Source organism: Balaenoptera physalus (assembly GCF_965194825.1).
Source record: "Balaenoptera physalus genome assembly, chromosome: X".
Taxonomy (NCBI): domain Eukaryota; kingdom Metazoa; phylum Chordata; class Mammalia; order Artiodactyla; family Balaenopteridae; genus Balaenoptera; species Balaenoptera physalus.
This window is the reverse complement of record NC_138903.1, coordinates 81553230-81578618: the sequence shown is the minus strand read 5'-3', so window position 1 is coordinate 81578618 and position 25389 is coordinate 81553230. Positions and strand designations below refer to the sequence as shown.

Genomic DNA, 25389 nt, shown 5'->3' with positions numbered 1-25389 from the left:
AAATAATTGGAAACAATTTATATTTAAATATTAATATTACTGTATATTATATTTAGCTATACATTATTTAACACAGATTTTCATAAGTTTACACAATAGAAGTAATGCCATTCACAAATCCTATCATCACAGTAACTAAAAGAATCAGGTAAATGTCCTTCGGCCAATGTTGAACTTTCAAGCCTTTTTGTAATGCAAATGATGTAACTTTCTCAGTTTGTCTTTTTTGGCTAAATTCCCCTTGCAAATCCTGTGTGTCTAGTAACAATCACATAATCCTTTTAGGAATTTCATGAAAATTATTTCCTGCTATGGAAGACGTATTTATAACAGGAAGTACTAGAAATGCAAAAGTGCAAACAATGATTTTTCATTAGCTGGAAAGCCATCCTTAAGCATTTAAATATAACGCAGACACATTACCAAAGCAATTACAGGGCACATAACCACTCAAATCTGAGCATGGACCTGTTCTAAATTGCTTTAAAATCAATAATATATATCACTGGGCATAATTATGGAACATCAGAAGCAATGTAGAGTTGTATATAATTATGGTACATCCATGGCACTTTACAACAAAGCCAATAGCCTCTTGGACTGAATCTCTTTCACTTGTGCTGCCTAATTCTGTTTAAATGGGGCGTTACATATGTAATAGAGCAAGAAAAAAAAAGATAGATTTTATAATGACAAATGCCCTGTAGAGATCAAGATCCTATAGGCAAGATGACTTGAGAATACATTAAGGGTATTGCAGAGGCTACTTTACTTGAGGGAGTCCATGTTCATTGTCAACAATATCAATCAAATAGAAAATCAGATTGTGATCTCAACCCATTTTCATCTTTCAAAATATGCATAGAGGTTGCTGCTTATCGGAGCATCTTTAAATTACAGAGATTTTACATGGGGTCTGCAATGAGACTTTCTTTGTGTTTTTATATATCAGGATCTCTTTGTTATATCTATTTATGATATTTTAAAATTATTACTTTATTTTTATCAAGTCAATGACTCAATCTTAAAATACCAACATAAGGATATTTATCATACATCATACTATAAATGGAGTTCTTGCATCAAGAATGTCACATTTTTATTTGACTCAGGAATTCTCTGTGGTGAGATGTATTAGTGTTTATTTTAAGCAATTGACTTTGTTTTTAATCTTATTAACATTTTTATTGCTTTTTAATGTATGTTCACACTTCCCTCCAAAGCTTGCATTCAAGAACATTCATAAGTACGTCATTCATTCCTAGCATATCTCAGACTATTTCTAATGAAACAACACACAGCAAAATATAATTACTTATAATTAATAAGACAAATGAGGAAAAATAGTTATTTTAGAGCTTTTATAACATCACTTTTAGATGATGGTATATTCCTCCCTGACCAGTTTTCTACTTTGTCCTCTTTATATGGGCTAAACTGTGCTTTTCCAACATTCTGACTCAATAATAAAGTCCTTCTATTTAGTAAACCAAAATAAAACAGAACAAACAACTATTAAAAAAACAATAATAAAATGGATATATGTTTATGTATAACTGAATCACTTTTCTGTACACCTGAAACTAACACGACATTGTAAATCAACTATACTCTAATATAAAATAAAAATTAAATTAAAAAACCCCAGAAATCACGTTCTTTATTAGTATATGTCAGTAACTGGAAGACAGTGCCATAAATATTATTTCTAACTTTCTGCAAGGTGTAGGGTACTTTAAAACTAGATAATAATGCTAATTAAAAACTATTTTCCCCATAAAATTGAGTTAAATTTGGAAAACACAACTTATTACTAAGTTAAGTTTCAGAGGATTGTAAAGATAGCAATATAATTCAGTTATTAAAGTTTTCTCTTTGGGTCAAGATGATTCATTTATATTTAGAAAGTACAGTGTGTTTAGATGATAATTTATTTTTTTTAAGTTGTGAAATGACTAAAACTTTCGATTATTTTGACATATAATATTAAAACCAGTCTTCTAAATTGCCATCTTTTTCTTCCCAAGATTGAGTTCTCCACCAAATCCCTTTGTATTTTCTCTGTATAATTCTTTTTTATACTGAGAACATACACACACTTTTGTTTTTTATTCTTCTGAGCAACAAAGCCCTTTCTAAGGAGTTTTATAACACCAAACTATACAAATTGTTACCCAATAAACTATGAAAACTTTTAAAAATAATAATGTGATGTGTTTACTGTATACAAACCAGGAATTCATACATGTGATTCTTCCTCACTATGAAAGATGTTGTTCTGCATCAAACACCTGTTAAACCTTTTGCAGTGGGTCACATGAGAAAACCCACCCTCCCATATCCACATCTGAAAATAACAGCAGAATGAGAAATTCTGCCTACGTATTGATCCATAGCTGTTTCCCAAACTGTATTCATTCATTATTACTTCATATATTCCTGTATAGTATTTAGCTTAAATCCCTTCTAAAGTTTCTGTACTTTAGATTTTGATGCTGTACTTTTAAATATTTGTATTAGAAAAGCAAGAAATTTGGTTATTAGCATGTTAATTGGATAGAGGCTACAAAATCCATGAGATATTAAGTTGTTTTTATAATATGTACTTGTATTTGTCCTCGAAATCTCAGAGGCATTCTGTGAAGAAAAATGAAGGCAAATAAAGTGAGTGTAGTTCACTAAGTATAAAAAAATTCTATTCTAGAGAAGATTCTAAAGTGCACTACTATTCGGTCAGTCTTAAAATCCAAGTTAATGATCACAAAGATAAATAAGGTGAACAGAGCCAACTATTTATAAAATACATTTCCTGTGAAGTGCAAATGTGTTGAGATTTAAAACTTATAAACTATTAAAAAGTATTCTTGATATTTCCTAACCCAGAACAGAAAGGCATTATTGAACTGGTTTTCAACATATGTCATTCCTTTCCATGTTATAAGTAACTAGTACTATCATTGATATTGTTCAAATATTTATTTATATTATAAAAATGAACACAACAAAAATTCTAAAAGAAAATTGGTATGATGAAAATAAAAACCTAGTAAGAGTAAACCATAAGTTCTAACTGAGTTTCTGAATAGATGCCATTTATGAGACCAATAGCAAAAAGAAAGTGAATATTTGAGTCTATCAATTATTTATTCCTTTTTAATATAAATATCATTTTGAACAGAAATAAGCATATTGCCACAAACTACTTCATTTTAAATGGTACCCTGATGTGCTTTAAAATTGTTTTATTACAACAATTGACCATGTATGTAACAACTTTCTTTTACACTCTGTCCTTTTTTTTTGGTTAATAGACCAACGATTCTAGCTTTTGACATTAAATGGTCCCACATCCTCCACTTTTGCTCTTGCCTGATAAGTAATGGCAAATGATATTAATCCTCAATAGGGAAAAAAATGTAAGTCTTGTAAGTTGTCAACAGTGCAATTAAACCAGGACCTACTATGATCAGCAGAGGAATAGTACAATAGAAGACAAACCATTTGGTAAGTTTAAGGTGAGGGAGAATAGGGCCTTTACTCAATAATAGGAAACTGGTTTAACTCAGACATTCATAAAAACTACTATCCTACATATCAGAAAGATGCTTTATTTTATGGTTCTCAAAGGTTAGGGAAATTGGGTAGATGACCCTTGCTGAGTTTTAGGTATGGAAAATGTGCTCTAATGTTCTTCTAAATAATTAGACTTGTGTTTTGATACAGGACATACTACAACCATTTGATTCTATATTTCAGAGACAGATTTTTAGAAGTAATAATGCATTAGTTAAATAAAGCACTTGTCTTATTTAACTTAAAGTGTATTCAAATACCTCTTATGGATGTCATTTTAAACCCATTCAAGGAGAAGTTAAATTCAAGTACCATTGCTGTCTTTTGATTTCTTATGCAACAAGAATGTTACGACATTTATTTCATGAGTGTGAACTTATTCTTTGTGTATAATTTTGAAACAGTCAAGTTCACATATACACAAAGAAACAGAGTAACTTCAAGGTTTTTGGCTTGAGCAACTGGAAAGACAGTGTTGACATTGACTGAAAGACCAGGTTTGATTGTAAAATGCTAACTTGGATCAGTTTTAGAAATATTTCTCCTCAGTTTAGCCTAGAGTTAAGCCTCCTTGACATGGTAGACCTTTGGTCCTCCCCTGTAGTATTTTCTTATGAGAAAGTAACAGATAAAGAGAACATATGATTGATCATTCAACCAGTATACTCCTGAGAATGAAAGGCAGTGTAAATATATTATACCACAACAACAGGCATAAACAGCACTGTCCCAGAAAAACTAACAGAAGTAGATTAAGACAAAGATTAACTACTTGGAATTTAATTTAATTTGTCATGTACCAAATGGAATTTTTCTTCATGACATAGAAGAGATTTTATATAACAATGCTTTAAATATCTTTTCCTGAAGTATCTCCGGCAGTATCTTAAATCACTTAAACTATTTTAATATCATTAAATAACAGAGTTGATCAATAATGGAATGAAACTTGAGAAAACTGGTGGTCAGGTTTCCTACTTCCCAATCAATAGATAGGTAGGTGAATTTCCATTTGCAAATACATGGTTAGTCACAGCAGATTTCATTAATCAAAGTTGAATAAAAGACCTATGGTACAGCTCTTACATAGTTTTTTTTTTTTAACCTAAATATTTTGATGCTTTATTTATGGTTAGGCTGCTCGTTTATGCCCTACATTTTCAAAATTTCTACAGCCGTTAATTTTTAGTGTTTTCTTCACCATATAACTAACTTTTATGTTGTTTGTTGCTATGGTGATTTTATCCTCCTTTGTTATTGCTTTCATCGAAAAGAATAAAGAAATCTGTAATAAAACAGCTTTATTTATAGACAAGAACACTTTGTTCTTATCATTACTTCTGCTATGTCTGTTGATTCTTGTAAAATTAGTGTTGGTATTAAAACTATATAGTCCTTACGAGAACCCTAGATTTGTTTAGTGATAGAATTCTTATAGTCCCTGCCATGCTCACCACCCCAATACATGTCTGTCCTTCGTGAGCATACCACTTGTAGTGAATGGGGTAAATCCTTTAAATAATAAAAATAATACAAAATTTTAAATATAAATAAACATATAGAGAGCATGAAAAAATGACCCCTTAAAATAGACAGAATAATTGCCTATAAAAGAAGTGTCTGGGATTTCAATACAACCCTAACTGTTCTTAAATTTGTTCTTACATTGTCTAGATTGTCAATTTGATAAAAATAAACCACAACAAATCACTGAAAAACAGTGATTACTTTCAAGCTGCATACAAAGTCCAATGAGGTTCTGTTTTATAGGATTATCTTCCTTGTGTATGTGTCATATAAGATGGCATCACAGTCTAAGATAGGAATGGCATTTTATTGCAACCGGACTTGGTTCTTGAAAGTAAAAGCAAAGATTCCACATAAAGGAACTATACAGATGCATTCTTTTGTGTGTCAAATATCAGACTTTGTGATATAGATTTTAATGTGTCCCGCAAATACATCTTCTGGGAGAAAACTATATTCTCAAAATAATTTCACTGTATCTCATTAGTAGTAGTAGTAATAGTAATATTACTATTATCAAAAGGGATGCAATGAATCTTTACATTTTTTCAGACTTTTGTTCGTGAAACTTGAAGAAAGCTTTGCTGTTCTAAAGTAGGCTTCATAAGATTATCCTATCAGCATTTTGCAGCTGTGTATATATATAAACATATAAAAACATTCATCTATTTTAAATAAGCAAAGCCTCTTGAAATAAAAGTTTAAAGTGCAATTCTAAAGCACATTGTCTTTGACTTTCTTTCCACCATTCGAAACATTTTAGTGTTCCAAGTACTCATGAAGTGTTCATGAAGTGTAACTGAAGCTAAACAAGCAAATATCAATCTGCTCCAGTATATAAACTTTTGGGAAAGAGTTTCCTACGTTGAATTACAACTGAAAAGTACATAAAATTAGAGTATTTTTACTAGATTATTTGTCTAACACTAAAAACAAACCAAAAAACGTGATATTTTAATCAGTTTCTGGCATAATATGATTTTGTTTTCTAACTTCAGTATTTGATGGAACTATTCAAATATAAAAATGTGTTCATTGATGTTTGTAAAGGCATTTCCATACTACAGTGAAGTCCTCTTAATCATCAGCACAAATTCTTTCCTGTTTTAAGTACATTCTGCTTCATTGGCAGGTCTACACAATCAACACATCTGTTAGCATGACACGATGCCCATCCAAAAGCTGTAATGCCAGAGTCAAAAGATACAGGTGCAAAACAAACATAGGTGAGGTTTTAAACCACATCTACCAAAATATATTCTGCTTTTTATCACCTATATGCTTTTCTTACTTCTTCTTGTAATGCCTTTGTAGTATCTTATCTTTTACTGTTATGAGATTTACCTCCTGAAATTTTAGATCTAGAATGTTAAAAGCACATAGCCATATGTAAGTTGTCTCAAATTTTCAGAGAAATAGTTCTATAGAAATTTATTGGATTGATAAAATACCTATTAACACTTAAATGAACTCTAAGATTTGCTTGTAAAGGTGAAAAACCGTTTTCTCTAGTCATGTCTACAAATAGAAATAAACTAAATGTAACAGTAATAACTCCTAATAGATACTAAAATGGAGTTTTATTGTTCACTTTTTATCTCCAAAACAGAACAACAGAAGTAAGATAGATTATAGGTACTTCACTTCAGTTTCAAAACCAAAATATACAAAAAAATAAATATAAGACACTGCATAACAAAATAAAGGAAAGAACATTATTTCAGTAAATGCAGAAAAAGCATTTAAGAAAATTCAACATCCATTCATATTAATATTCATATTCATATATATGTCAATTTATGCAAGATGAGTTCCTGAAATTATTCTTGCAGATGACCTTATAAAGAAAAAAAATTTTTTAAGTGGCTGAAGAACATGTATGTGAAATGAAATAATAATTCCCTAATGTATATTTTATGTAAATCTAGATGTGCCTACACTAGATGTGCTAAGTAAGTGGTTCTAATGTAGTCTATCATAAATGCTATTCCTAAATATTACGAAGAATTTCAGTAAGTGAGGATTATAACTACATAGTAGGAGAAAAAAAGAAAACCTTGAGGTTTATGCTAGGGCAACATATACCATTTTTAAAACAAATTATGAGAAATTTTATAAGTATTTTTTAACACAGTAACATTTCATAGTCTCTTCTGTACTAATGAAAAACTAATTGGCCTATTTTCAAGAGAATTAAAAAGGTAAAGCTCCCAAACAAGTTGTTCTCTTCTGAAGCTAAAGAGAAAATAGGAACATAAAACCTTGCTTATTTAATACATAATGGTATAAAAATAGGGTAAAGGTACAGTTTAAAATGTCAAATTCAAATTATATAATACTGTAAATTTTATTACAACTTGGGCACTTAGGTGACCTTGTTGTAGCAGTTGTTTAGATTTAAGATTGAATACTTTTAAGGTTAATAGAATTTCTTAGATTTATATTTCTAAAATTGCCTCTTACCTAAGTAGCTTTTTTGGGATGAGTGTTTCGTTCTGTAAGTAAGGATTGCCACAATCTCCCAAGCTACCAGTTACTACCTGCCTCCATTTTTGCTTGCCCATTTTTGTTTTCTTCACGTCTCCTTAAGCCTTGCCTGTGCCTACTATGTCTCTAACTAACAAGCACAAAAAAAGCTTCCCTGATATCCAAGATTGTCCTACTGCCTTTCCCTTCATTAGAAGTTTTACCACCTTAGAAAAGTCACTTTGTTTCTATCTTTTGACTAGCACTATTCAATAGAAATATAACATAAACCTCAAATAAAAGCCATGTATATAATTTAAAATTTTCTATTAGTCATGTTATAAAAAGTGAAAAGAAACAGGTGAAATTAATTTTAATAATATAGTTTATTGAACCTAATATACACAAAAATTATTTCAAAATGTAATCAATATGAAAATTATTAATGAGATAGTTTATGGTTTTTGCACTAAGTCTTTAATATCTGGTATATATTTTACACTCATAGCACATCTCAATTCAGACCACTGTCATTTCAAATGCTCAATAGCTACATGTGGCTACAGGCTTCAGTACTGCCCAGGTTTCAAAGGTGTTAGGAACTCTTCCTGGCCTAAAGACCCTGAAATATATTAGAGCATTTACTATGTACGAGTCATAATGTTAGGTGTTACAAGAAAAACAGACATAGAGTCTAGAATTTGATAGAAAAGATTGCACAACTATATTATTCTACCATTAACTTATAAAAACTTGTACTTGCTTGTATCTATCTAAAATCTATGATGCATTGAATACTGCAAAAACTAAAAGTTTCATTTATTTTGCCTGAAAATAAGAGAAGAAAATGAGTCATTGTCTTTCATCACAGCTCTGATACTTCTCCAGTGTTCTGCTCCAAAGTTGTCAACTTGCCTTTGGCAATCTTGGTAATTGCCCTCTTAATACATAGGTGTGTAGCAAATTAATCAATGATTTCCTACTGAAAGAAGTTAAACTGCCATCAAGTTCTCTGCTGGATATTAGAAAGACCTGTGAACACCTTGCAAATAGATTAAACAATAGCAGGATTTACAAGAGAAGTCCCTCCTTTTTTTACCCCCTTCCCTTCAATTATTTGTCATTGTACCATCAAGCTTTGTTGGCCCAAAGCCCAATCAACAGCAACAGTCTTCTTTTCAAATATACATTAAAGTAGAATCTGAAAAGAAGTCCCCTGGAAATGAAATTTGGAAAGGTTTCCAAAAAATCTAAAGACATAAAGTTATCCAGAAAATGTTGCAATTAGGGATTATGTTCAAATAAGAGGATTAAATTGATCAGGTTGTATTATCATTTAAAAAGATAGATACTTATTTTAGACCTAAAGTAGTTCAATAGTCCCACTCACAATTTTATTTCTGCTGACGGTTTAAAAAATTTAACATCCCAAACTCCAATTTCTTCCTTCGCAAATTAAAATAATAATTATAAGGGAAGTCCCCTTATAAGAATCCGCCTGCTAATGCAGTGGACACGGGTTCAATCCTTGGTCCGGGAAGATCCCACGTGCTGTGGAGCAACTAAGTCCATGCTCCACAAATACTGAGCCTGCACTCTAGAGCCCGTGAGCCACAACTACTGAACCTGTGTGCCACAACTACTGAAGCCTGCGTGCCCAGAGCCCATGCTCCGTGACAAGAGAAGCCACCACAATGAGAAGCCTGCACACTGCAAGGAAGAGTAGCCCCTGGTCGCCTCAACTACAGAAAGCCCACACACAGCAACGAAGACCCAAAGCAGCCAAATAATAATAATAATAAAATAATAATTATAATAATAGACACTCAAATAATAACTATCTCTTTCCCATTTAAGAGAAATAAAAATGTACCCCCATATCATCTATTAACAACATTCTGTGAGTATATATTACTATAGCTATAGTTTAACCTCCAAATTATCCACACTTCAAATTCTATGTGGCATTTATGGTATATTAACAGGTCTTCTACAAATTTAAGAGTGTACTTAGGCTAAGAATTACCAGGGGAATTCTGCAATGTGGGCTTGCTTATAGATACCCCAAAAGCTCGCCCCAAAATGCTTAATGCATAGAAAAAAGAAAAAAGAAACAAGCGTTTTGAGAAAATAAAGACTTCAATTAATGAGGAAAAAAACAGTATCCTCTATTGTTCCTTCTTCTGAGACATTTTGACTTTTAGCTATACCACAAGTTGCACATATATCAGGGCTCTACATTGCCCCTGCCATCTCCAAAAAGCAAGCAGTTGTACGCAGCAGCATTTTCCAGTTTAATAGACTCCCAGGGTGAAAGAAAAGATTGTTGTACCTGACTGGAATGTCTTTAGGGATTCTCAGTTGTCAAAATTAAATTTCAAAATAATAGTTCAGTTTTTATTGGCTTATTCTTCATCATAGCCAGGAAGAAAAGAAGAGTATACTAAAACACCCACTAAATGTGATGTTTATGAAAAAATATTACCCATGGCAGTTCTATAGAATGTTTCCTAGGTCTTATGATTTTGATGATGAAAAAAAAGTATTCAGGGTTGCCTGTTATGTGTCAAGCACATTTGCAAGGCACTAGACCAGAGGCAATGCAACAATTCAATGCTTCTGCAGTCTCCAAATGGATATATTATACATTTAAAAAAAACAAAAACTTTGGAACAGCTTGACAATTTTATTTGAAAAATAGTTTCTAAGCATATGGAACTGAACCATCTTTCAAGAGATTATAAAACTGCTGAAAAAACATTATTAAGTCATCATGAAATGTATTCAAAAATCCATTGGGGTGGGGGAATTCTGGAGCTATACAAAATTAAATCTGACTTTCAAGTCTCTATTTCCCAAGGAAATTAATAAATTTTTATAATGATAGTTTAAGTGAATAAGACCATTTCATTCATCTATTTATTTACAAATTTCAAGTATCTGCCTGTGTCAGGCACTGATAGACTCTTGGTTCTGTGCTTTGGTTCTGTTACAACTGACAATTTTGAATAGGAGTTTCAATCTGCCACCTCTAATTAAAATGCACACTTAAAAAAATCTAGCCACAATTATATATTTTTAAAATAAAATAATTTGCTTATTTTCTACATATGCTATTTATAAAGCAAAGACATCTTATTTGATACAAAAGCCTTTTGCTAATACATTTTTAAGTCTCTGGGAAATGTTGCTTTTACTTGCAATGTCAGATGTTTTCCATGAAGCCTAAATTCTGTTCTATAGTTTCCTGCTCACCATAAAAAGCAAAATAAATAATAAAAAATAAGACAAATAACAGCTGTAGATATTGGGGTTGATAAATATTCATCAAGTGACTACAGCAACACTTCTCCAAAAGTTCCAATTCTTTTTAAACTGTTCAAGTGCTGTCCTCACATTTTTCTGATTCCCTTTGTTTATATTTAATGAATATAAAATTGGAACCATTGTGTATGCGTTTGAATTAAATACAATCAGTTATTTACTTTGCACAATCATCTCATTGTCAGCAGGTTATGTTCATTTGAAAGCCAAGCTTATTGCCCAAACTGACACTATGGTGCTTATACAATGGTTTTAAATAGATAAATCAATCAAAATAGATAGATCAATAGTGCCTAGCAGAATAAATGTGGGGTAGAATGGTAGCACTGTTTGGCAGTTCCCCAAAGATGTTTATATATAATCCAATGACACCATGTCATTTAGATTTTCTATATGCAACAAGCAATTCTGTAGCCCCAGTCCAAAGGTTAGAAGTTTAAATCAATTGGCCATAGAAAATTATCAATGCTTAAATTTCTAACACACATCAGTGTTATTGTGTCATCCTTCTCCACTGATTTCATGAAGAATAAAGAAAAATTCAGAGCTAAAGAACGAAGTTCGGTGAAATCCTAGTAGTACTGACATTAGGGTGGCTGGCTATACAGGACTGTAGAATAGGAGAGCAAATCTGAAGGAAAGTGTTGGGTGATACTGTCTGAAAATGTCAAAGTGCAAAACTGCCAAATAACCAAAAGACAGCAGCCAAGGATAACTGAATCTCTAATGGTATTTTAAAACCCCACATATTTATTTATGTATAGAACTAATAGAGCAACAGCGATTCTTGAAATGCACTTTGTGAGGTTCATATTCCATCCATTTTTTCTTTTCTTCCTTCCCTTTGATTAATTGGACTTATTTGAGCATTTTGACTTACTCCATGTTACTCTATCCATGACTGGTTGAAATAACCACATCTTTTGTGGACCTCAGTGTCCTGGATGGTAAAAAGCAGAACACTAATGTATGAGTTCTGTGTTATCACATCAAATGGTGCTCAGATTATGTTCTTAAAAAAAAAAAAAAAATGTTTCCGAAGTAGATTCAAATTCTATTGACTTCTGAGAGAAAATGAAAATTCTAGGCAATTGGTTTCCATTTCCTACTATAGAAAAGAAAAACTTGGCAGTTGAAATGGCCTTTCTGGAGTTTGCTCTGTGAAACTACTGGTATCACTGTTAAAACGCTGGAGTCAGTCAGAACAGAAACTTACTAACTTAATAAGAATATTCAGGGCATCCACTTATTTTTATTGTCATTATGTAATTTGCTTCTTGATATCAGTGTGCAATCCCCTCACACAGCAATCCCCTTTCTTGATTTTAAAATTTCTACAGTAACAATGACAGAATTATCTCCTTTGATCAGAATAATAATTTTTTTAGACAACTCATAATATTTGAAGGCATTTTTTTTGGATGAGTGTTTTAAAAATATAAAGGATTTTGCACATGTGAAAAAAGCAGAAACAATGTAATTCCTATATATTATACAAAATAATTAATGGTGATCTCAATATAAACCATAAAATTAATATATAATGCATGATATTTGATAATTTATAACAATAATATGTCACATTTTATCAAACTTTTGGAACATGTGAAAGGAAAGAAGAAAAAAGAAAATGGAAATTAGGAGAAGTAGGGTGGAGAAAGTAAGTTGCATAAAATTTTAAATGTATATATATGTGTGTGTGTGTGTGTGTGTGTGTGTGAAAAATTTAGGGTAAACTTTTGAAATAAAGATTGAAACTATCCTATATAAGACTGTCAAGATTAAAAAATGAAAGGACAGTAAACAAGGATGTCAGATGATCCAGTAAATTCACTGCAAAAAAATGGAAGAAGTTATTTGTATTTGTCAAATGGATTAAGCATTTTGAAGGTGTAGTGTGTGGGCATACCTTGTGTATGTGTGTGCGGGTGTGAAAGTCATAAGAGCTTATGCCAGGGTACTTCAGTTAAGTGCTAAAACTGTGAAATACTTTGGTTGCCTAATTTTGCTTTGGTTATTGCAGTCATTAGAATAGATTCATTTAATCCCTGTCTCTCACTTGACCTACAAAGAACTGAGCCACTTGATTACAGGAAGCTCCTTGCATACATGGCCATAGTAGGACAGGGGTGTTTTACAGTTATCTGATGAATTTGAGACAATCTCTAAAATGTATTCAGCTAAACTTATACAACTTGTTTTTAATGTAAAGTTTTATAAATTATGTACTTCTATCTTGTCTTATAAGATGTACCCAAACAAGGCCACATACAGAACAATATTTAGCAATGATGCAGAACTTTACGGAATGAAGCATCACACCTTAAAACTTATATACAGTATTCAGACACATGAAATATTCAAATTACAGGCAACTAGAAACGAATTCTTAAATATAGAGCTATTCTTTGAAGTTAATTTTGTTGGATTTCATTCAAATACCTATCTCTGCTGTAACTTGACATCCCAGACTACTATATACATAATGAATGTATTGTAGAAATATTGCAGGCAAAATTATTTTTTAAAAATGCTAATTTGTTTAACTAAAACACATGGATTTCTTAAATGTTAAAATGGTAATGCAATTGATGTGAGAGAAAAATGGTATTTGAAAGCTAACATTGGGTTTAAATGGTCTTTTTGTTGCATCAAGCATCTTACAAACAATACAGAATTTAAAATGGGAAAGGAAAAACTTCATCTTTAATATAGCCTATAGCCTTACTCTTTAAAATTAAAACACTGTCTTTGCCTGGCTTAAATTAAGATGTGATACTCTTAACAGCATTCCCTTGTTTTGCTTTTATGTTTTTTAATAAACTAAGTAATTTATCACGTTCCACTTTATACTTGCTGATCCAGCAATCTGTCAAGATGTGGTCCCATACTAACATGGCATACTAATTTGTAATGTTAACACTTTGGTAAATGGCATAAACAATGAAAAATAGAATCTCAAATTTAAAAATCTATGCAACATTCAATATTACCGATTACCAATAAAATCCTGCATGCCATTCATATCAAATTTCAATTCAATTCACTAATGTGAGAAGAATGTTAAGAAAAATGGACTAAGCTAAATCAAGCCAGGATAGTTTTCTACTCTCCACCTGTTTCCCCTCCTTTAATAATAACTATAAGAATAATCTGTAGATGGTGGCATTGTTTCCAGACACAAATGAAACAGAATGATGATGCCCCATTCCCAAGTAAAATGAATGATAGAGTAATAATTAGTATAAATGTACATTAGCTACATAGGCCATTCTTATAGCTTTATTTACATACTCATCCATCTTTTCTCTATAATTATAAAAGAAAAATATGTATTTACTAGCATATCTTCATTTTATGTACTTCATTTCAGGTACCTCTTAGATTGAATGCTAAGAGAGATGAATTACAAGCTAAGTATGTACTCATACTAGATAAATATTTTTGGGACAACCAGACATTACAGCACAGAGCTGATGGTTTTTACAAACCTTGTTCATAGGGGAGTTGAGGGGAGTATAAATTCACAGGAAAAAATAATTTGGGGAAAGAAGGCCATTTGTTCTATAAATTTAATGTAAGTTTTTTTATTTCTCAAGACTTTTGATTTTTCATGAGTGGGTGTTTTTTACAAAAGAAAAAAAAAATTATAAAACGACCTTCATTTCAAAATTAAGAAAAAGTGATGTAAAAGCACTGTCATTATTTTTATTTTTATGTACTGTTTTATTTCATTTACTCTTCTTGGGTTAATTATACAAGACCTATGAAAACGTATCTCATTTAGTGGGTCCCTCTTTAATAAAATCTACAGCTAGTAAAGTCTCTTAGAAATAACTTCACTTAAAGGTAACCATACTCTAACCATATGATACAGTATAGCAAAAAAAAAGTAAAAAAAGTTAAAGTTGTGTTTGAACAGAGATCAAAATGAAAATCTATTTAGATATTGAAAATTAATATGATAAAACATCTTTTGGAATAATCATTGACCTCATAAATGTCTCTTCCTGTTTATTATATTCATATGTATGATAAATATATACATATATATACACACACACATAAATGTGCACACATATGTAGTTATTTCCATATATACATATATTTATATTGTGCATTTCAAAATTCTGTTTTTGAAGACATTTTAAAATGCTGAAAATAGTATGTATTTACATCTGTACTTTAAAAGTTATTCTTTTTTCACTCTGTATTAATCCTGATTATTACTTCCTTTCCCATTTTCTCTCTGAGGTCAAAGAATACATGAAAGGAGTAAAGGTGCATTGATAGTAGGTAATTTTAATCCTCTCTTAAAAGTGATTCTATAAATGCAGTAGGTGAAAAACAATATGAATAACTGGGAATTATATAGATAAATTGTCCTCTCTGTTGATAGATCGTAGACCCTAAATAGCATTTTAATAATGAAGGTATATATCACATTCCCTGACGAATTATGCCACATAAACACTAGTGTGTATATTGTGTTTAATTATTAACTATTAACTTTATCAATAAGTTTGTGAAATGGCTTTTACAGCCACAGTGCATAGATTAACTATCTTTCTGATAAAGGTTTCTTATTCTTGTCTTATGGATAAATAGTTAATAGAGAACAACTATAGGTTTTATTTGAGTAAGGTACATGTGCCTACAGCTGTCATTGTGACTAAAACTTTTTTAAGTAAAACTGACTTTTTTTTTTTCAAAAAGTACCAGATACTATCTGTAGATAATCTTAATGCCAGGAACTTAAAAATGGGAAAAAATTGAGCTGAATTTTCATGAAAAAACAAAATGTTCATTCGCTGCATCTACATTACTGAAGAGGAGAGGTGAAAATAATCTCTATGTAAGTGCATTTTCAAGGACATATACCCTGCTACTGTTATTAACAATTAGTCAAAAAATTTGCATGCAGATTGAACATTCTCCTCTGTCCAATAAAATTCAAATGTGCTTTGCATGTGTGAAAAGCCTAGGGAGATTGTTGGTGAATAAAATAAAGATGATAGTCCTCACCTTAAGATTTCTTATTGCACACGATCCTCAATGTGTTAGAAAATTGGAATCTGGCATAATTATTTTTGTATATACATGCTGTTCAATACATTATGCATATGATTAGAGAAACTAATTGGATAGATTAACATTCAACTAAATATTTGGATCTGAGTATAATACTACAAATAATCACCCATTACATATAATTATATTGTGTTCCTTTAATTTCAGGGTTCTAATACATTAGACACTTCTTTAAGCCAAAACTACTATAAGAACTAACAATTACAATGTGCTTTGACATGCTAAGCTATTTCAATATTCAGAGAGTATGCTATATACCACATTTGCTGCTATATTTCCAATGCACATATTAAAGGATATTTCCCCCCAAGTGCCTATGCTGCAATAATTTATGGAAATGAAAATAAATTCTTTTTCTTTTTTTAATAAATTTATTTATTTTTTTATTGCTTATTTTTGGCTGCATTGGGTCTTCATTGCTGCATGTGGGCTTTCTCTAGTTGCGGCGAGCAGAGGCTACTCTTCATTGCAGTGTGTGGGTTTCTCATTGTGGTAGCTTCTCTTGTTGCAGAACACAGGCTCTAGGCTCATGGGCTTCAGTAGTTGTGGCAGGCGGGCTCAGTAGTTGTGGCACGTGGGCTCAGTAGTTGTGTCTCGCAGGCTCTAGAGCACAGGCTCAGTAGTTCTGGTGCACAGGCTTAGTTGCTCCGCAGCATGTGGGATCTTCCCAGACCAGGGCTCGAACCCGTGTCCCCTGCATTGGCAGGCAGATTCTTAACCACTGCACCACCAGGGAAGTCCTGAAAATAAATTCTGATGCTAGAGTAAAACTGAGGGAGGGTATGCCAGCTTTTATAACAGGGCATGCCACTTAAAAGCTTTCACAAAACATTACTCTAAGTGAAAGAAGCAAGAGACAAAAGACCATATATTGTATGATTCCATTTATATGAAATGTTCAGAACAGGAAAATCTATAGATTAGTGGTGGTCTGCAGCTGGGTGAGGGGGGCAGGCAGGGGTGATTGCTAACAGGTATTGTGCTTCTTTTTAGAGTGAAGAACATATTCTAAAGTTAATTGTGATGATGGTTGCACAACTCTGTGAATACAATAAAATCATTGAGTTGTACACTATATCTGTAAATTGTATGGTATGTGATTTATATCTCAGTACATCTGTTACCAAAAAAAGGACTTCATATACCAAAGCATATAGGGAAACATGTTATGAGATGCCTGTATGCTTCATTGCCTGCTGGAACTAAGGATCACATATTTACAACCATTAAAGTAACTTGAAGTTGATCTTTGCTACTGCAGACATTCTTCAACTTGAATTTCAGGCTCTCCAAGGTGACTTTTTTAAGGGACAAAAAAAGAATATGTTCCCCTCATTTTACAGTTTACCAAAAATCAACTCATTATTTTATAATTACACTTCATATACATACACGTATACCAATATTGGTACACATATGTGTGTATACATAGGTGTCTATGTATATATTTGCTTATGGTATAAGAAAAATAACCAGCAGAGGGAAAAGGCAGACCTATTAGAAGATTTGTTTTCCTGTTATGAAGATAAACATTTTTAAGAAGAAAGAAAATAGAAGCCACTCACCCCAGTCTCCCCACCAAGTTATTAATACAGGAGGTAGCAGACAAAGGGATCCTGTTTTTAAAAGGAAATAAGCTGATATCATTCCTCTGCTCAAAAACCACTCTGATTAAAAGTTGAGGTCTTTAAAATGGCCTGCAAGGCTCTACAATAGGGGTTTCAGTAGCAAACAGTTTCTGTAAAGGGACAGATAGTAAATATTTCAGGCTTTGCAGGGGCTAAGGTGCTTTTTGCAACTGCTCACTTCCGCTCCTGTGGGACGAAAGCAGCCACAGGCAGCACATAAAATAATGAGCATGACTATGTGCCAATAAAACTTTATTTATGAAACTGAAATTTGAATTTCGCAAGATTTTTACGTGGGAAGTAATATTATTTTTCTTGGGATTTTTTTCTCACCATTTAAAAATGTAAAAACCATTCTTAGCTCTTGGGCTGTCCAAAAACAGGCATAATTTGCTGACTCGTGCTGTGTCTCCTGCCTGTCTCCTACTCCTCTTCCGCTAGCTAGGTCGGCTCCAGAGATGCTGATCATCTTGCCGGCTACATCAGGCATACAGTGGATGCCTTTGTAATTTTGCTCCTTCTGCAGGGAATCAGCTTACCCCAGACAGTCACATGGTTTACTCCCTCATTCTTTCAAATCTTTGCTCACTTGTCACCTACAATATCCACAACAAGATGTTTGACTTTTATTTCTTTGCTTTGCTAATGAACAGTGCTTAAGAGCTAATGTGGGACTAATTAGCATTCCAGTGTCTTAATTTGAACACATAAGAAGACTTCTTTGCCATGTGCTTGTAATTTGTAAATGAAAACCAATTATTGACTGAATAATTACAAGTGAGCAGCCTATCACCACTCCCAAATATTTTTGTTTAGAACTAAAGACATTTTTTACTTATGTCATCTTCAAATTACAGTATGTGTGTTCTTGGCTCCTTTATTTCTTTCTCATTACCAAAGATTGCAAGCTCAGATTTTCTTCACCAAGATTATAATTTTCATTCCAATTACTGTACTCAAAAGACAAGTCCGCCAATTGACTTCATGTATTCCACTACACACACACACACACATACACACACTCACACACATATGTACATTATAATCACGGAACTAAAGTCTGAGTTATGGGGTAGGTACAACTTGTTTACTGTTCTCTCCAAGAGACATATGATAATTTCCTTGGTCAGTGTTCAAAATAATATTTACACTGAAACATAAACACTACTCTTGCACAAGCACTTGAGGGACACATTCTAGCACTCTTACTGGAATAATAAAGCAGAATATTAATAAAATGTAGTGCCTTACTTGCAAAAAAAAATTAAGTCTTTCACACAGGACCTTTTACTACACAAAACCATCATGGCCCATATAGTAAAAAGCACTGTTATTTTATTTGAAGAAATTATTCATTCTTGGATAAGATATTCATTGAATGGAAATAATGCACTTAATTAAGCTCTCATTGTGACAAATTGGATGTGATGAGACAATGAATGATGCTAATCTCTCTTTTAGTTAAGCTACATTGAAGCTAGGGACAGATACAGGATAATAATAAATTCTGGACTCAGAGAAGACCAATAGCAAAATTACATTAGAAAATACGTTAAATATACTGTCTTATTAGTTCATAGTAAAATGTGGAACCAAAATCCAAGCAGACTACCATCTTTTAATAGTATGGAAACACTCTCAGGGATCTTATTTTTATTTCCAAATATTTGTTACTTTGTAATATCTAAAACATCCCTTCTTCTGAGAAAACATTTGTTTCTTTTTTTGAGGGCTATTTTTCTGAAACATACTATCATAACAATCGGTTCTATTATGAAGAAAGTACGATCCATTTCCAGAATGTGTATTCTGTTCCCCTCTGAAGCAGTCTGTCCATCTATAAGTACAGACCATATATATTGTCTTTATATCCTAAGGTGTGTGGCTTTTAATAAAAATACATTTATCAGAATAAATAGCAAGAAACTTCACAGCTTCCTACAAGACCAGGTATCTGTGAAGAGTTTCAAAATAAGTCTCTAAAAGTATCCGAATTTTATTAAGATTAATGTGAAGAAAACTTTTGGACTTGATAGTAGCAAAATATATATAAACAATCATTCACAATTTGTAGAGAAAGTTATAACTAGTCAGCATAATGACATTAGACAACGTTGTAAGCTAATTACCATAATTTTTAAAGTAAAATATCTACTTGATATGATTATATTTTCTTCATATATAAATCAGTGTACAATGTCATTAATTGGGGAATTATTTTACAAGAAACTGAAATAAAGCAAAGGGCTTTTCAAGAAGCCCTCAAAAAGCCAAAATCAGGAATATTGAATTTGTGTTGTTTTGCTTCTAAATATGCACTTACTTGATGATATTTTTAAATGTTAAGAAATGTCAGATTTTTAAATTGCTAATTGAAAAAGATATGAATTCTTCTTAATCCAAAAGTAGTTTATTTTTCCTATTAATGCTTTAGATTAGAGCAAACTTTGAATAAAGTTGGAAATTAAAGAAATAAAAATTATTCCATGTCACAGTATGTTATTTTCTCATCAGACTGTAGAGGAAGTTTCTAACTCTTGCTGTGTCTCATGTAAGTAAATCCTCCTTAACCTTTATTTATTTTTCCTGTCTCTTGATTTAACATTCAAATCCATAAAATAGTTAGTCTGACCTTAAGACTTTGAAAGGTGAAATGAACACTGTACATATTTTTGAACTCAATAAATATTAATCACAACTTAACATAATAAAATAAAACTATTCACTTTTCAAATGATGTGATATAACACATTAGAAAATGATCTTGTCCTGACAATGATTCAGTAAGATCAATTCAAGTATATACTGTGATTCATACATATATTGTTTTCAATAGTATGAGGACATTCTGCTAAGTGGTAATGAACTTTGCACTCATAACTGAAATTTTCTCTGGGAAGTTCATAAAAGCATAGAAAATATTCTAACTTGGTACATGAACACTATATTATGATAGTTTTTGCTCTAAAAATTTGAAAATGACTTCAATTTCTCCAGCTTGAAAACTACTTTTAGGTTGATATGTGAAACATATGATACTTCTGAAGCAATAATTTATTTCCCCAGATCTCCATGGAAACAATACATTCATTCATTTGTTCAACAAATCTTTATAATACCTATCACATACCAGGAATTCTCTTTGTTCCTAGAGATTTACAGGTAAACCAAGTAGATATTGTTATAGTCTTAATGAACTTTTTTTTTTAAGCAAGGAACTCTATTTATTCACATTAAGGTAGGAGAAATCATTCCAACATTCAGTCCAAATAAGCAGGTGTATGTGTTTCTTCTATATGTTTCCACAGATAATTATATTCTAGAAGCTGTAACAGGGCATCTGTGCACTAAATGAGTTAACGTCGTCTTTCTAGGTCATTCTAGCTACTGTACCACAAAGAGAACATTGACTACAACTAACTGCTGAACAATCATCGACAGGAAGACTGTGGAACGCACCAAAAAAGAGACGGTCGGAAGGGCGCAATCACAATAAAATCAAATCCCATAACCGCTGGGTGGGTGACTCACAAACTGGAGAACAATTATACCACAGAAGTCCACCCACTGGACTGAAGGTTCTGAGCCCCACGTCAGGCTTCCCAACCTGGGTGTCTGGCAATGGGAGGAGGAATTCCCAGAGAATCAGACTTTGAAGGCTAGCAGGATTTGATTGCAGGACATCGACAGGACTGAGGGAAACAGAGACTCCACTCTGGAGGGCACACACAAAGTAGTGTGTGCATGAGGACCCAGAGGAAGGAACAGAGACCCCAAGACCTACCTGCTAGTGTTGGAGGGTCACCTGCAGAAACGGGAGGTGGCTATGGCTCACCGCAAGGACAAGGACACTGGCAGCAGAAGTTCTCGGAAATACTCCTTAGTGTGAGCCCTCCCAGAGTCCGCCATTAACCCCATGAAAGAGCCAGGTGGGCTCCAGTGCTGGGTCGTCTCAAGCCAAACAAGCAATAGGGAAGGAGCCCAGCCCCACCTATCAGCAGACATGCAGATTAAAGTTTTACTGAGCTCTGCTCAACAGAGAAACACCCAACTCTACCCACCACCAGTCCCTCCCATCAGGAAGCTTGCACAAGCCTCTTAGATAGCATCATCCACCAGAGGGCAGAGAGCAGAAGCAAGAAAAACTACAATTCTGCAGCCTGTGAAACAAAAACCACATTCACAGAAAGACAGACAAAATGAAAAGGCAGAGGACTATGTACCAGATGAAGGAAAAATATAAAACCCCAGAAAAACACCTAAATGAAGTGGAGATAAGCAACCTTCCAGAAAAAGAATTCAGAATAATGATACTGAAGATGATCCAGGACATTGGAAAAAGAATGGAGGCAAATATTGTTAGTTGCAAGAAATGTTTAACAAACACCTAGAAGAATTAAAGAACAAAGACCTAGAAGAATTAAAGAACAAACAAACAGAGATGAAAAAACAATGAAAAGAATTGAAGACAGCCTTAAGAGACCTCTGGGAAAATATTAAACACACCAACATTCTCATTATACGGTCCCAGAAGGAGAAGAGAGAAAGAAAGGACCTGAGAAAATATTAGAAGAGATTATAGTCAAAAACTTCCCTAACATAGGAAAGGAAACAGCCACCCAAGTCCAGGAAGTGCAGAGAGCCCCAAGCAAGATAAACCCAAGGTGAAACATGCCAAGACACATAGTAATCAAATTGACAAAAATTAAAAATTAAAGGCAAAGAAAAATTATTAAAAGCAACAGGGAAAAATGACAAATAACATATGAGGGAACTCCCTTTAGGGTAACAGCTGATTTCTCAGCAGAAACTCTACAAGCAAGAAGGGAGTGGCATGATATATTTAAAGTGATGAAAGGGAAGAACCTACAACCAAAATTACTCTACCTGGCAAGGATCTCATTCAGATTTGATGGAGTAATTAAAACCTTTACAGACAACCAAAAGCCAAGGGAATTCAGCACCCCCAAACCAGCTTTACAACAAATGCTAAAGGAACTTCTCTAAGTGGAAAACACAAGAGAAGAAAAGGATCTACAAAAACAAACACATAACAATTAAGAAAATGGTAATAGGAAAATATATAGTGATTATGATCTTAAATGTGAATGGATCAAATGCTCCACCCAAAAGGCACAGGCTCACTGAATGGATACAAAAACAAGACCCATATATGTGCTGTCTACAAGAGACCCACTTCAGAACTAGGTGCACATACAGACTGAAAGGGAGGGGATGGAAAAAGATATTCCATGCAAATGAAAATCAAAAGAAAGCTGGAGTAGCAATACTCATATCAGACAAAACAGACATTAAAATCAAGACTATTACAAGAGACAAAGAAGGACACTACATAATGATCAAGGGATCAATCCAAGAAGAAGATATAACAATTATAAATATATATGCACCCAACATAGGAGCACCTCAATACATAAGGCAAATGTAAACAGCTATAAAAGAGGAAATCGATAGTAACACTATAATAGTGGTGGGACTTTAACACCTCACTTACACCAACGTACAGAGCATCCAGAGAGAAAATTAATAAGGATACACATACTTTAAATGACAAAATAGGCCAGATAGATTTAATTGAAATTTATAGGACATTCCATCCAAAAAAGGCAGATTCCACTTTCTTCTCAAGTGCACACGGAACATTCTTCAGGATAGATCACAACTTGGGTCACAAATCAAGCCTTGGTAAATTTAAGAAAATTGAAATCATATCAAGCATCTTTTCTGACCACAATACTATGAGATTAGAAATCAATTACAGGGGAAAAGAAGTAAAAAACAGAAACACATGGAGGTTAAACAATATGTTACTAAATAATCAAGAGATCACTGAAGGAATCAAAGAGGAAATCAAAAAATACCTAGAGAAAAATGACAATGAAAACACAATGATCCAAAACCTATGGGATGCAGCAAAAGCAGTTCTAAGAGGGATGTTTATAGCAATACAATCCTACCTCAAGAAACAAGAAAAATCTCACATAAAAAATCTAATCTTACACCTAAAGGAACTAGAGAAAGAAGAACAAACAAAGCCCAAAATTAGTAGAAGGAAAGAAATCATAAAGACCAGTACAGAAATTAATGAAGTAAAAACAAAGAAAACAATACCAAAGATCAATAAAATTAAAAGCCGGTTCTATGAGAAGATAAACAAAATTGATAAATCTTTATCCAGACTCATCAAGAAAAAGAGGGAGAGGACTCAAATGAATAAAATTAGAAATGAAAAAGGAGAGGTTACAACAGACACCGCAGAAATACAAAGCATCATAAGAGACTACTACAAGCAATGCTATGCCAATAAAATGGACAACCTGGAAGAAATGGACAAATTCTTAGAAAGGTGTAACCTTCCAAGACCAAACCAGGAAGAAATAGAAAATATGAACAACCCAATCACTAGTAATGAAATTTAAACTGTGATTAAAAATATTCCAACAAACAAAAGTCCAGGACCAGATGGCTTCACAGGTGAATTTTATCAAACATTTAGAGAAGAGCTAACACCCAATTTTCTCAAACTCTTCCAAAAATTGAAGAAGAAGGAACACTCCCAAGCTCATTCTATGAGATCAACATCACCCTGATACCAAAAGCAGACAAAGATACTACAAACAAAGAAAATTACAGACCAATATCACTGATGAATATAGATGCAAAAATCCTTAACAAAATACTAGCAAACAGGATCCAAAAACACATTAAAAGGATCATACACCATGATCAAGTGGGATGTATCCCAGGGATGCAAGGATTCTTCAATATACACAAATCAATCAATATGATACACCATAATAGCAAAGTGAAGAATAAAAAGCACATGATCATCTCAATAGATGCGGAAAAAGCTTTTGACAAAATTCAACACCTATTTATGATAAAACCTCTCCAGAAGTGGGCATAGATGGAACTACCTCAACATAATAAAGGCCATATATGACAAATCCACAGCAAACATCATTCTCAATGGTGAAAAACTGAAAGCATTTCCTCTAAGATTAGGAACAAGACAAGGATGTCCACTCTCGCCACTATTATTCAACATAGTTTTGGAAATCTTAGCCATGGCAATCAGAGAAGAAAAAGGAATAAAAGAATACAAATTGGAAAAGAAGAAGTAAAACTGTCACTTTTTGCAGGTGACATGATACTGTACATAGAGAATCCTAAAAATGCCACCAGAAAACTACTAGAGCTAATCAATGAATTTGGTAAAGTTGCAGGATACAAAATTAATGCACAGAAATTTCTTGAATTCCTATACACTAATGATGAAAAATCTGAAAGAGAAATTAAGGAAACACTCCCATTTACCATTGCAACAAAAAGAATAAAATACATAGGAATAAAACTGCCTCGGGAGACAAAATACTTGTATGCAGAAAACTATAAGACACTGATGAAAGAAATTAAAGATGATACAAACAGATGGAGAGGTATACCATGTTCTTGGATTGGAAGAATCAATATTGTGAAAATGACTATAATACCAAAAGCAATCTACAGATTCAATGCAATCCCTATCAAATTACCAATGACTTTTTTACAGAACTAGAACAAAAAAGTATTAAAATTTGTATGGAGACAAAACAGACCCCGAATAGCCAAAGCAATCCTGACGGAAATAAATGGAGCTGGAGGCCTCAGACTGCCTGACTTCCGACTATACTACAAAAGCTACAGTAATCAAGACAATATGGTTCTGGCAGAAAAACAGAAATATAGGTCAACGGAAAAGGATAGAAAGCCCAGAGAT

At 32.8% G+C, this 25389-nt stretch overlaps 1 protein-coding gene across 2 annotated transcripts in view; it reads right to left on the bottom strand.

Moving 5' to 3' along the window:
* The window catches only part of LOC309653022 (protocadherin-11 X-linked-like), a 548071-nt gene that overhangs the window by 253740 nt on the left and 268942 nt on the right, over positions 1 to 25389 (bottom strand). The gene's annotated exons all lie outside the window — the stretch shown is intronic.